General features: G+C 41.5%; 1 protein-coding gene across 12 annotated transcripts in view; it reads left to right on the forward strand.

Annotated features, from left to right (window-relative positions):
* Positions 1-14,808, forward strand: part of FANK1 (fibronectin type III and ankyrin repeat domains 1) — a 173,541-nt gene that overhangs the window by 7,242 nt on the left and 151,491 nt on the right. The window lies entirely within an intron of this gene.

Raw genomic sequence — 14,808 nt, forward strand, 5'->3', positions numbered from 1 at the left:
TTTTTTTAATTTAAATAAACATATTCAGGCTAGTGCACGTACTTCGGTTCTCTACTGAAGTAATTCACCCTAAATTGAAACTAGCATTGCTAGTTTAGTGTATTACTCCTCTCTAGGCAGCCTCTCTCTCTCTCTCTCTCTCTATATATATATATATATATTTTGTTTGTTTTGTTTTGTTTTTTTGAGACAGAGTTTCACTCTTGTCGCCCAGGCTGGAGTGCAGTGGCACAAGCTAGGCTCACTGCAACCTCCACCTCCTGGGTTCAAGCTATTCTCCTGCCTCAGCCTCCTGAGTAGCTGGGACCACAGAATGTGATCCCACAGCTGTGACCACACCTGGCTAATTTTTTATTTTTTTGAACTGGAGTCTCACTTTGTTCCCCAGGCTAGTCTTGCCACTATCCTAGTTTTTCTTCTGTATTATTAGACAGGGCCTCAGTGTCTGTGAACTGCAAGGAATTAACACTGAGCGTAGTATTAGTAAAACTTATCTTCTACTCATGAAAAGTCAATCATTTTTTTAAAAAAAAGATTCCACAATTATTATAAGCAGAAACAAATTAAAAGGTTGTATACCTACTGTTTGAAAAACACGACTTACCAAACCAAACATAAGAAGTATGTATACCGCTATATTTATGAAATAAATAGAATCCATAATTTAAAACTTCCTCACAAAAACAATCCCAAGTTCCTGATGGCATCACTGGTGAATTCTTCAATGAAAGGGAAAAAATAACACCAACATTACAGATTTTTTTTTTTAATCTTAGGGACAGGGTCTCACTATGTTGCCCAGGCTGGAGTGCAGTGGCTGTTCACAGTCACGTTCCAGTTATCCTCCCACCTCAGCCTCTTGAGTAGCTGGGACTACAGGCTGCAGAAACTTTTAAGAGAACAAAAATAAAGGGAACTCCTGAGCTCAAGCACTTCTACCATCTTGGCCTCCCAAAGTGCTGGGATTACAGGCATGAACCACTGCACCCCGCTTAGTGTGCTGTTTTTAAAAATGACTTTTGGGCTTGTGTTCATGTGACTGATTAGCCTGTAGTTTTACTTTTTGTAATTTTTTAGACTACTTTTGGTATCAAGTTTATTGTAATCTCAAAAAATGAGCATGGCTCTGTTCCCTTTATTTTTGTTCTTTTAAAAGTTTCTGGCCGGGCGCGGTGGCTCACGCCTGTAATCCCAGCCCTTTGGGAGGCCGAGGCGGGCGGATCATGAGGTCAGGAGATCGAGACCGTCCTGGCTAACAGGGTGAAACCCCGTCTCTGCTAAAAATACAACAAAAAAAAAAATTAGCCGGGCGTGGTGGCGGGCGCCTGTAGTCCCAGCTACCAGGGAGGCTGAGACAGGAGAATGGTGTGAACCCGGGAGGTGGACCTTGCAGTGAGCTGAAACTGCGCCACTGCACTCCAGCCCGGGTGACAGAGTGAGACTCTGTCCCAAAGGAAAAAAAAAAAAGTTTCTGTAGCCTGTAGTCCCAGCTACTCTGGAGGCTAAGGTGGGAGGATCACTGGAACGTGACTGTGAATAGCCACTGCACTCCAGCCTGGGCAACATAGTGAGACTCTGTCACTAAGATTAAAAAAAAAAAATCTGTCCCTAAAATTAAAAAAGAAATTCTGTAGTGTTGGTGTTACTTTTCCCTTTCATTGAAGAATTCACCAGTGAAGCCATCAGGAACTGGGAATTGTTTTTGTGGGAAAGTTTTAAATTACAGATTCTACCTATTACTAGACATAGGAGTTTACATACTTCTTCTGTTTGGCTTTGGTAAGTTGTGTTTTTCAAACAGCAGGTGTAGGTGTACAACCTTTCAATTTGTTTCTGCCTCTAATAATTCTGGAATCTTTAAAAAATGACTTTTCATGATGAATAGAACATAAGTTTTACTAATGCTATAATCAGTATAAATTCCTTGCAGATCAAGGACAGTGAGGCCATGTCTAATAATCCAGAGGCAGAACTTGGATTTGGGAGATAACTCCCGCCTCTTGCACTCTCTGTGACAAGTCTAGTTTCGATATCAAGTTTATCTTAATCTCAAAAAATGAGCTTGGCTCTGTTCCCTCTATTTTCTCTTAAAAGTTTCTGCAGCCTGTAGTCCCAGCTACTCAGGAGGGTGAGGTGGGAGGATCACTTGAGGCCAGGAGTTCAAGGCTGTTTACTGAAACAATCAGGAATGAGCATTCCCAAGAGAATACAATTACAAAAGTAAAATCACCTAGAGCTTTGGGGCTGCTTAAAAAGCCCAGAAAGAAGTGCCAAGTGAGAAAATAATCAAATTCAGTGGAAAAACTCACTTGAGAATATCATGGTCAGCTGGGTTTCCACCCCTTTGATGCACTTCAAATCCTGTGTATCCCACAAAGACTTGCTCCTTTCTAAAGGCTATGGTTCACGTTCAACAGAATAGCAGCAACCGCCATAAGCCTGAGGGCTGGCTAGTCTTTAATATTCTGCCCTATTCAAAGAAATGAGTCTTTTCCTCATTCGTAAAGATCTCCCAGGTCTGTTACAAAAAAAGAAGGAGCAGCTAGGCGCAGTGGCTCATGCCTGTAATCCCAGCTCTTTGAGAGGCCAAGGTGGGCAGATCACTTGAGGTCAGGAGTTTGATACCACCCTGGCCAACATGGTGAAACCCCATCTCTATTAAAACTACAAAAATGAGCTGGGCATGGTGGTGTGTGCCTGTAATCCCAGCTACTAGGGAGGCTGAGGCAGGAGAATTGCTTGAACTTGGGAAGTGGAGGTTGCAGTGAGCCAAGATCACGCCGCTGCATTCCAGCCTTGGGGACAGAGCAAGACTCTGTCCCAAAAAAAAAAAAAAAAAAAAAAAAAAAAATTCTTACGTCCTGGAAGTGTTTTACTAGTGTTGGTTTCTATTTGACATTAAACACTTCCCCAGGCCAGTGCATTAGCAGTTAGCTCCTTACTGAATATTATCTGTAGCAAACAGTAGCTGACTCCTAGCTCTCTTCAGTGAACTTGAATTTAAATTTATAGAATTCTCATGACTTCTATTTCATCTTGAACCAAGAGATTGCTTCGTTTTCCTACTGATTTACCTTTCAGTTACATGTAGACTGAACCAGTCCCAGCCATCTTTAGTTGGTCTCTATTCAAACATTGTACTTTTGTTTCTTGATTACATCTTCAATTATTTTAGTTATTTCTGAGATTCTCCCCTGCAATTTCTCCAGTTATCTAGAGGAGAGTGTGGCAAGGTAGAAAGAGTGCCTGAATAACATTATGAAGGCTGTGAGACTTCAAATAAATGAGTAGCCTCTCTGAGCCTCAGTTTTCTCCTCTGTAAACCAGGAATAATTTTTACTGAACCAGGGTTGTTCTAAGGATTAGTGAAATGTATGTAAAGCCTTTAGCATTTAATAGGTGATCAGATGGTAAGTGATGCTTATAAAATGTTTTTATCATGGTAAAATATACAAAGCATAAAACTTACCAGCCTTTTAATCTAAATTGTCTTATTGTGATAGGCTTGCTTATAGTAAAACAAACTCTTATCTTTTTAGTATCTGTAGGATCTATAGTGATAACTCTTCACTCCTTATATTCTAACTCGTGCCTAGTTAGGCACAACTCTTACTAATTAGTTATCTATTGCTGCATAAGAAATTACCTGAAACTTAATGTCTTCAAACAACAACAAGTATTTATTATCTGTGATAGGCAGACTTCTAAGATGTTTCCCATGATCTCAGTGTCCTGGTGTTGTACTCTGTATGATCTCTTCCTTTTTTAGTGTGAATGGGATCACTGCTCAACCTTTTGGATGAAATCGAGTGAGCATTGAGTAGGATCTGTGACTTGTTTCTAACTGACATAATATTGCAAATGTGATGGGTTGTTACTCCTGGGATATGTGTGTGTGTGTGTGTGTGTGTGCACAGAAGAAAGGAGAGGGAAGAGGAGAGGAGGAGGAGGAGAGAGACATACATTAGGATATGAGATAGACATATTGCTAGCATGCACGCAAGATTCTCCTTGCTGATTTGAGGAAGTGTGTGACCATACTGAGGAAGCCCAACAGCAGGTGGTGTCTAGGACCTGAGGGTGGCCTCCAGCCAATACCCAATAAAAAACATAGCTACACAATCATACAGACATAAGGAAATGAATTTTGTCAACAACCTGAATGAGCTTGAACCCAGCTCAGCTGACACCTTGCCTGCAACCTTGTGAGACCCTATGCAGTGAACCCAGTTGAGCTGTGCCCAAATTCCTGACCCACAGAAAATACGAGAGAATAAATACGTTTTTTCTCCCCCTTTTTTTTTTTTTGAGACAAGAGTTTCACTCTTGTTGCCCAGGCTGGAGTGCAATGGTGCACTCTTGGCTCACCACAACCTCTGCCTCCCGGGTTCAAGCGATTCTCCTGCCTCAGCCTCCCAGGTAGCTGAGATTATAGGCATGCGCCACCACACCCAGCTAATTTTGTATTTTTAGTAGAGATAAGGTTTCTGCATGTTGGTCAGGCTGGTCTCGAACTCCTCACCTCAGGTGATCTGTCTGCCTCGGCCTCCCAAAGGGCTGGGATTACAGGTGTGAGCCACTGTGCCTGGCCTTTTCTCATATGTTTATAGCAGCACAATCTGCAACTGAAAAAATAAGGAATCAGTTCAAATGCCCATCAGTGAACGAATGGATAAAGAAAATGTGGTATATATGTACCATGGAATACTACTCAGCCATAAAAAGGAACAAAATAATGGCATTTGCAGCAATCTGGATGGAATTGGAGACTTGTTCTACGTGAAGTAACTCAGGAATGGAAAACCAAATATCATATGTTCTTACTCATAGGTGGGAGCAAAGCTATGAAGATGCAAAGGCATAAGAATGATACAATTGACTCTGGGCACCCAGGGGAAAGGGTGGGAGGGGGATGAGGGAGAAAAGACTATACATTGGGTACAGTGTACCCTGGTCGAGTGATGGGTGCACTAAAATCTCAGAAGTCAGCACTAAAGAACTTACTCATGTAACCAAACACCATCTGTTCCCCAAAAACCTATTGAAATAAAAAATAAATTTTAAAAAAAGGAAGTAAAAAAACCACTTAAAAAAGAATAAACATGTATTTTCTTAAATGAAATCTTGGCCCACAGAAACTGTATAAGAGAAAATATACTAGACAATATATGTATATTTCCTGAGATGTTCATTTGTTATACAACAATAGCAAACTAATATAGAGCTTCTGTGGGTCCTGATTTGAGAAATGCTTTAGCTGGGTGGTTCTGTCTTGGTCAATATGTTGATCAGGCCTGCAGTCATCCGAAGGCTTGACTGAGGCTAGGGCATCCGATTTCAAGACAGCTCACTTAACATGGCTAGCAAGTCAATGCTGTCTGTTAGCAGGAGACCTCTGTAATGTAATGCATTAACTTCTGTAGGGTTGCTTGAATGTCCTTGCAGTATGGTAGCTACTTTCACCCAGGGTGAGCAAGGTGGAAGCTGCCATGTGTTTTATAATCTAGCCTAGGAAATTTGAGCTATCTTTTTGATAACACAGGTCAGCCATATTTAATATGAAAGAGAACTGCACAAGGCATGGATAGCGGGAGTGAAAATCACTGGGGGCCATCTTGGAGGCTGGCTGCCACAGAGATTAGCAACTGGAATACTGTTTTCAAAGAAACAGCTTTGGCTTTTTATATTTTCTCTATTATGTCTTTGGTTTTTTTTTTTTCATTGATTTCGCTTTTATCCTTATTATTTCCATCATTTTAATTTCATTCGGCTTAATTTGCTGGGATTTTTGAGATGGATGCTTAGATCAGTGGGGTTTTTTTCTTTTTCTTTTTTTTTTTTTGAGACAGGGTCTTACTGTGTCACTTAGGCTATAGTGCAATGATGAATCATAGCTCATAGCAGCCTTAAATTACTGAGCTCAAGTGATCCAATCCTCCCTCCTCAGCCTTCCAAGTAGCTGGGACGACAGGTGTGCGTCACCATGACCAATTAACTTTTTTTTTTTTTTTTTTTTTTTTTTTTTTGCTGTGACAGGTCTCACTATGTTGCCTGGGCTGGTATTGAAGTTCTGGCCTCAAGCAAGCCTCCTGCCTTGGCCTTCCAAAATGTTGGGATTATACATGTGAGCCACCACACCTATCATATCATTGTTTTTCAGTACTTTGTTTTGTTTTCAAATACATGTGTTTACGATTATAGATTTCCCCCACCCCAGAATTAGTCACATCCCACAAGTTTTCTACTTTTGTAAAATTGTATTGAAGTATAATATACCTGAGAGAAAGTGTGCCATCTTAAATGTACAGGTGGATGAATTATCACAATGTAAATAAATCTCTGTAACTAGCACCAAGATTAAAAAAAACTACTAGTTATTTAAACCTAGGTTTGATAATATTACCAATGACTTTAAAGTTCATGTCTGATAATTCTAATACCTGAAGCACTTGTGGGTTTGTTTCTTTTTTCTGTTTTTTATTTTGTTCATAGTTTTCAGTCACTTGATCATATATCCTGGCATTCCAGGTAACATATACATACTTCTCATTTTTAAAAATTGTACAGCTGTAGCATAAAGAGTCCTACAATGGGTACTTATCCCCCATCTATAACTTTTTTTACACTTTGTTTTCTTTTTACTCTCTAGACTTTATTATTTTACTTTTTGGATAAGTAATACAGTTACAAGTTTCAAAGATAAACAATTATGGAAGAGTGTTAGTGAAGTCTCATTCTTGCAATGCCACCACCCTCTTCCTGTCCTACAGGTAACCACCATGATTAATTTCTGGTATATCATTCCAGAGATAGTTTAAACCTTATATATAGAAGCAAATTATGTATACTGCATTCCTGTGTCTGTTCTGTACTTTGCTTTTTTCACCTGACATTATATTTTGGTGAGTTTTCTGTTTAGTACATAATACATTTTCTCGTATTTTAAACAACTGTATTCTGTTGTATGAATTTATCATAATTTATTGAATCAGTCCACTGCTGATGGACATCCAGTTTGTTTCCAGACGTTTGCTATTGTGATAGGCTGAATAAAAGATGTCCACAGGCCGGGTGCGGTGGCTCACGCCTGTAATCCCAGCGCTTTGGGAGGCCAAGGCGGGCGGATCATGAGGTTAGAAGATTGAGACCATCCTGGCTAACACAGTGAAACCCCGTCTCTACTAAAAACACAAAAAACTAGCCGGGTGTGGTGGCATGCGCCTGTAGTCCCAGTTACTTGGGAGGTTGAGGCAGGAGAATTACTTGAAGCCGGGAGGCAGAGGTTGTAGTGAACCGAGATTGCACCACTGCACTCCAGCCTGGGCGACACAGTGAGACTCCGTCTTTCCAAAAAAAAAAAAAAGATGTCCACATTCAAATCCCTGAATCTAGGAATATATTACTTTACATAGCCAAAGGGGCCTTGGGAGTAAGGATTGTGAGATGGGCAGAGGAGCGTGTATCATCCAGGTGGGCAAAATGGAATCAATCACAAGCGTCCTTATAAGCGGGAAGAAGAAGCGTCAGACTCAGGCGATATGAAGATGGAAGTGGTGGTTGCAGTGATACACGATCATAGAGCCAAGGTGTGTGGAAAGCCGTCAGCAGAAGGAAGAGGCATGGAAACGGACTCTCCCCTAGAGCCTCCAGAAGGAACCAGCCTTTGATTTTAGCTCCGCAAGACGCGTGTGGGACTTCTGACCTCTGGGCTCATAATAAGATAAGTTTCTGTTGTTTTAAGCTGCTACATTTGTGGTAACTAATTATAGCAGCAATAGGAAACTTAGAAGAGCTGTTTTTACAATTATAAGCAAAGCTGCAAGAAACAATGTGTATCTGACATTTTGCATTTGGGCAAGTATATCTGCAGAATGAATGTCTAGATGTGGACTAGGTAGTTAGTTTTGATAATTGTTAAATCACTCTCCTCTAGACGGGTTATACCAGTTTATACTTCTAGTAGCAATATGAGTGAATACCTCTTTCCCACAGCCTCCTCAACTCTGTGTGTTACCAAACTTAGAATTTTTACTGTTCTGCTAGTAAAAAGCCCTAATTTCTTTGGATAACTTACTAATTATTGAGTCTTCCTCATCTGCACAACATGGTTAGAAGCTCCTTCAGAGTTATGCCTGGGTCCTTATTTCTATTTTTTTCTACACTGCATACCTTTGTGTCCTTCCTGTTAACCTTATATAGGGCGGGCTCCCTGCACAGAAGGAGGAGATGATGTACTCAACAGCATCTGTGCGTGATAGTTAGAGGGGAAAAAATGCAATGTAGAATCCATTCTGTCCATCTATCAAGTTCCATTTAGGAAAACAAAATGTTAGAACTAAAATATCCTAATCACAATAATTGACTAGTGAAGACTGAAGAAGTGGTTGCCTAGCAATGCTCTGATCGTCTTTGATGTTGACTGGTTGACATAAGGCGGGATCAACAAACAGCACGTGTGTGGCCCTGGCAGCTGATTCAGATCCTTCCCACTAAGGTCAACATTACCCAGGCTCTTGGAGGCAGCCACTCCTCATCGATTATTTGCACATGAGATAAACCTGTTTGTTTTACCATATTGAAGGACTAACAGAATCACAAACTGTAACTCAAGTGCTTTTCCAGTGAAGAGTGAAATAGGAAAGAACGAAAATAACATGTATCTACCCCCCTCCTCCTCTTCCTTTAGCTTGGGGATCATCATTACCTCCATTTCTCCATTTTATTTTTGTTTCCTTTTTATTGGCACCACCAAAGTGTGTGTGTGTGTGTGTGTGTGTGTGTGTGTGTGTTTTTGAGATTAAAACTTTAGGGAAAGAAACAGCTCTCTTAATGTCAGCAACTTCAATTCATTGCTTTTTAAATATCCTGGTTAATAATTTACACCCTTGGTTAAAATATTCAATCATCTACTTAATATATAGTGGTTACCTTTGTTTTTATTTTTTTGAGACACAGTCTTGCTTGCTCTGTTGTCCAGGCTGGAGTGCAGTGGCCCAGTCTTGGCTCACTGCAACCTCCACCTCCTGAGTTCAAGCAGTTCTCATGCCTCAGCCTCCCGAGTAGCTGGGATTACAGGTGCCCACGACCATGCCCAGCTAATTGTGTTTTTAGTGGAGACGGGCTTTCACCATGTTGGCCGGGCAAGTCTCAGACTCCTGACCTCAAGTGATCTGCCCGTCTCGGCTTCCCAAAGTGTTGGGATTACAGGCGTAAGCCCTTGTGTCCAGCCTATTGCTTAGCTTTAATGTGAATCAGTGTTAGCATATACATTCAGAATTCTTTAAACTTCTAAGAAACCACAAAATTATGTATCATGGAAATACAAATCAGAACAAAAATCTATTGACTGTGAGCCCACAAAACATAATTTTTGTTTCCTGAAAACAGAAAAGTATGCAAATGGATGAGGCCTTTTAAGGGAATCTTGTGGCTTCTCAGTCCTTGCTGTTCTGAATTGGTGATTATCAACAGAAATGCCCAACAGGTGATTCTAAAGATACTGGTAATTCTCCACCCTTATCTGATTGCACCTACATTTTGCTTGTTGCTCATTCTGCATGACCCCTAAACGCTGCATGTCACCCAAACTCATTCTGCATGACACCTAAACTCAGGTGACACCTAAATGCTGCATGACACCCAAACTCATTCTGCATGACACCTAAACCCTTTAGTAGGCCAAAAGGAGGAAGGAGGGCGTGTTTATGAAACAGACAGCTGTCGTGAGTCCTGGCGCTCAGCTGCATTCACTCATCAGTTGTCCGTTGGTAACTTGATTACAGATAACTTCAGTGTGACTCAGGCTCGTTTGCCACAGCTGTTTCTCTTAAAAGTTCTCTGATAAGTCATTGCCACCACTACTTCCAAATAGTGTATGTTAACTTTGAGTTAATTTTAGATAAACCTGGGTTAATTTACAAAATTTTGGCACCAACAACATGGTTAGGCAAGGCAGCATGGATGGGTATTGGAATCCGTCAATCTGGGTTGCTGTATACCAGCTCTGGGACTTGGGGGCAAGTTGTAGCAGCCCTGAGCCTCCTGCTTCACCTATATCGGGGAGGCTGAGACCCACCTTGCAGGGGTCTTGTGAAGATTAAATGCAATGCTGTGTGAATGGTGCCTACTTTTGTGCCTGGCCTGTCAAGACCAGGCAGTTTACACAAAAACACTTGATATTGACTATGAAACAAGATCCAGAAGAGAACAAATATAAATACAGATGGATCAGCTAAATGAAGGACTGTCGAGTAAAAACACAAAGAGGATGTTTGTGAGTGGAGGGGGATGGATCTCCTTCTCCACCCAGCAGTGAATATCATGGGAATCTCTCTCTACCTGAATCTACCTCTTATAATTCTTAAATTAAGAACCATTAGAACTCTCCTAAACTTTCTAAGTACTCATTACAGTATGAAACCCTGCCCGCCTCCCAGACAACTTCCTATGGACATTAGATTTTTTAAACATAGGATATGTTAAGTGATGGTCTTCATTCCTCGATGTCACATTCTAAATTTGTATTACTTTTTCTTCATTTTCCAAAGCTCCAGCTCAGCATCTTTGTATGCCTTATATATATATATATATATATATTTTTTTTTAAGTCTCAGTGGTCTTTTTATGTGTCAGTTTCTACACCCCAGCCTCAGGTAGTGTAAGCTTCATGAGGACAGGAACCAGCCCTGCCTGCTCACGCTGTCACCAGCGTGTTCGCAGGGAGGACACATGACAGGCACTCAGGTATTGGTTGAATAGGTAAATGGAAGACTGGAAAATGTAGGCTGGACTGAGAACTTGTGGATAGACACACCTCAGTGATTTGTGAAAAGGAAGATTGGTCCAAAGCAATGTTTGTTAACCATATTTTCATTATCAAAGAGGAAAAACTAAACATTCCCTAACAGAAATGAAAAAGGAATAAAATTTTTGGTAGATGATGTTGAGCTTTGAAAGGCCACCAAGGACACTTTTAATATCAAATCTTCCTCATCCCCCCCAACTCCAGAAAACTAGTTTTTGCTCAGATATTGGCTCAGTGGAAAATGTGTGGTCTGAAGCTGTAGTCTCCTAGTTTGTGAGCTTATTTTCACTGCCTGAAGGTTTGAGTCACTGTAGAAGAGGAGGAGGGGTGGTGGAGATCAGAAGTGAGGTCTGAACTCCGGGGTTGACTTAGGTGCGGAGGGGATGAGGTAGAACTGCTGGCAGGGAGGCCCCATCTGATCCGAGAGTGAGCTGGCAGGCAGAGAGCACTTGACAAAGCCCAGGGAATGGTCGGGAGAGACTGGTAGATCCAGCACTCCTACTCCTTGAGGCTGGTCAGTGATGTGTATTAACCTAGGGTGGCTAATGTGTCAGTGAAAGGGATCCGGCTACAACTCCACACTCCTGAGTTGGTGCCCAGTGTTGTGCATTTCTGTCAAAAATACTGCAGGGGACTGCCAGGCTGCTCTTTCCATAGGCCACACTTTGAGAAGCATGGCGTTAACTCACCTGTGCATGTTACATTTGTTAAAGGGTAACTTTTCAAAAACAGGGAAAACTATCATTCATATAGATATAAATGTTAAATATTTTATTAATGAAGTGAGCAGTGAGATGTTACAACCAGTTCAAAAGGGAACCCAAAGGGATGGACACATCTATTACTCAGAATATTGAAATAAACTGGAAACTGATGCATAAGTGGCTTTGCCACATGGAGAAGGATTGGCTTTCCAAGGCAGGTTGATTTGCATGTTTATAAACAAGAATCATTTGCATTATCTGTTCTTTTCAACTTCACATACCATAAAACAGGTGAAAGGCTAGACTAGAAAACCTTAAAGGGGCTGGGGACGGTGGCTCACGCCTGTTATCCCAGCACTTTGGGAGGTTGAGGTAGACAGATCACTTGACCCCTGGAGTTCGAGACCAGCCTGAGCAACATAGACCCTGTCTCTACAAAAAAAGTTCCAAAAATTAGCTGGGCATGATGGCATGAGCCTGTAGTCCCAGCTACTCAGGAGGCTGAGGTGGGAGAATCCCTTGAGCCAGGGAAGTGGAGGTTGCTGTGAGCCAGGATCATACCCTTGCATTCCAGTCTGGGTGATGGAGGGAGATCCTATCTCAAAAGTCTGAAGGAGTGTGATCTAAACAATGTGTAGTGTTTCCACTGAAGCACAGATGTTTTCCCTGTGATTTGTAGTGATTGGCATTTTCAAACTGCAGGTTGCTGCCTATATTAACTTGACAGTTTGTAATAACTGCTTGAAATTAGCAGTTTGTCTGTTTCTTCAGTTTAGTTAATTGTCATATGTAGCTCCTCTGTAATATGAGAAAGTAATGAGAATTTTTTTTTTTTCTTTTCAGACGGAGTCTTGCTCTGTCACCAGGCTCTGGAGTGCAGTAGTGGTGCAGTCTCAGCTCACTGTAACCTCCGCCTCCTGGCTTCAAGCGATTCTCCTGCCTCAGCCTCCCAAGTAGCAGGGACTACAGGTGCATGCCACCACGCCCAGCTAATTTTTGCATTTTTAGTAGAGATGTGTTTTACCATGTTGGCCAGGATGGTCTCTATCTCTTGACCTCGTGATCCACCTGCCTTGGCCTCCCAAAGTGCTGGGATTACAGGCATGAGCCACCACACCCAGACATGAGGGCTCTTAAATAGAATTGTCATCTATAAAAAGTAGGTACTGTCAGTATTCCCCTCACATAGGTTTATGAAGAAGGCATTTTAAAAAGAGAACCCCTGTAATCGATCAGGGACCCCATCTGCCTTCTCTGTGGGCGTAGGATAAATTCTTTTGATTGTTTATGTCTATTTGATTTAAAAAAAATCTGTAGTTAAAATATACCATTTGCATTATCCGTAATAGCCAAAAGGTGGAAGCAAGCCAAGTGTCTATCTGCAAATTGAATAAACAAAATATGGTACATATACACTATATGCAGTAGAATACTATTCAGCCTTACAGAGAAAGGCAATTCTGACACATGCTACACCATGGATGAACCTGGAAGACATTATGCCAAGTGAAATAACCAGTCACCAAAGAACAAGTATTTTATGTGATCAGCTTCTTGATAATCTCCAAAATAGCCACCTTAGCATATTGAATGTTTGAAGCTGAAGGAATCTCAGAAATGACAGGAAGGACACTCTGACCTTCCCACCCTCTTCTCTGACGCAGGTTACAAGGCCCTTGGGTGAGAGGTGCCCTCCCTGTCCCTGGAGGAAGGAGCATCCTTCTCTCTGAAGATAACGCTGAAAGGAATCTGAATGATACGTCCTGCTGTTCCTCCCAGTTTACTACGCTTAGCTCCTACCCCTTTTTGTCCTCTCACAATTTTCTGCTTCTCTCCACTTTTCATCAAACTGTTAAAAATTATGGGAGGCCATTCTTTTGGGCTGATTTCCTGCACTAGCCCTCAACAGATCAGACCAAATCAAAATGGAGTTACTTATGCTAAATGCTGTGTCATCAAACTGAAACTTTAAGGAAGCAGATAGATCCCCAAACAGACCAGTTTTTCCTGAAAACATGAGATTCCAGTCTACTTGAATCAGCGGAAGAAGAAAGTCCCCTCTGCTTTAACCATTACAAAAAAGTAACTGAAGTAGCTTGATGTTAACCAATCAGGTTTTTATATTCTGTTTCCTTGTTCCTACCTCATAAAACCTGCGGTTCTGCTATTGCCCAGTGGGAGCTCTCATTCTGTTTTGTAGAGTGGAAGGTGCCCAGATTCATGAATCATGAATAAAAGCCAATTAAATCTATAAATTTGTTGTCCTCTGATAAACTTAATATAAAACCTAATTTGTTGTAATTTAGTCTTTTGATGAAACTAATATACAAAGACATAGGTTTAACTGTTTCTTCAGGTCTTTATTTCCTTACAAAGGTTCCTGGTTATATCAAGTTACTTCCAGAAAAGTCAATTTCTTCTGTGTCATATAAAACTTAAGTAAATGTGTATGCTTTTCTCTTGTTAATCTGTCTTTTGGTACAAGAGCCCCAGCCAAGAAATTAGAAGGGTGGAGGAAAAATATTTTTCCTCCCTTACATATGATTCCACTTATATGAGATACCTAGATCAGTAAAATTCATAGAAACAAAGTAGAATGGCAGTCAGGCCCGGTGGCTCATTCCTGTAATCCCAACATCTTGGAAGGATAAGGCGGGAGGATCACTTCAGCCCAAGAGTTGAAGACCAGGCTAGACAACATAGTGAGACCTCATCTCTACTTTAAAAAGAAAAGCCAGGTGTGGTGGAACATACCTGTAGTCCCAACTACTGGGGAGGCTGAGGTGGGTTGGATCACTCGAATCTGGGGGTTCAAGCTTTCAGTGAATTATGATTATGCCACTGTACTCCAACCTGGGCGACAGAGTGAGACCCTGTCAGAAAAAAGAAAAAAACAAGGTAGTTTGGTGGTTGCCAGAGGCTGGGGTAGAGAGGAATGAGGGCTTATTGCTTACTGGGTACAGAGTTTCACTTCGGGATGATGAAAATGTTCTGGAGATGGATGGTGGTGATGGTTGTACAACAACGTGAATGCACTTAATGCCAATAACTGTACATTTAAGACTGGTTAAAATCGGGCTGGGCACAGTGGCTCACGCCTGTAATCCTAGCACTTTGGGAGGCTGAGGCAGGCAGATCACGAGGTCAAGAGATCGAGACCATCCTGGCCAACATGGTGAAACCCCGTCTCTACTAAAAATACAAAAATTCGCTAGGTGTGGTGGCGGGTACCTGTAATCCCAGCTACTTGGGAGGTTGAGGCAGGAGAATCCTTGAACCCGGGAGGCGGAGTTTGCAGTG

Source organism: Gorilla gorilla, chromosome 8 (genome assembly GCF_029281585.2).
Source record: "Gorilla gorilla gorilla isolate KB3781 chromosome 8, NHGRI_mGorGor1-v2.1_pri, whole genome shotgun sequence".
NCBI lineage: Eukaryota > Metazoa > Chordata > Mammalia > Primates > Hominidae > Gorilla > Gorilla gorilla.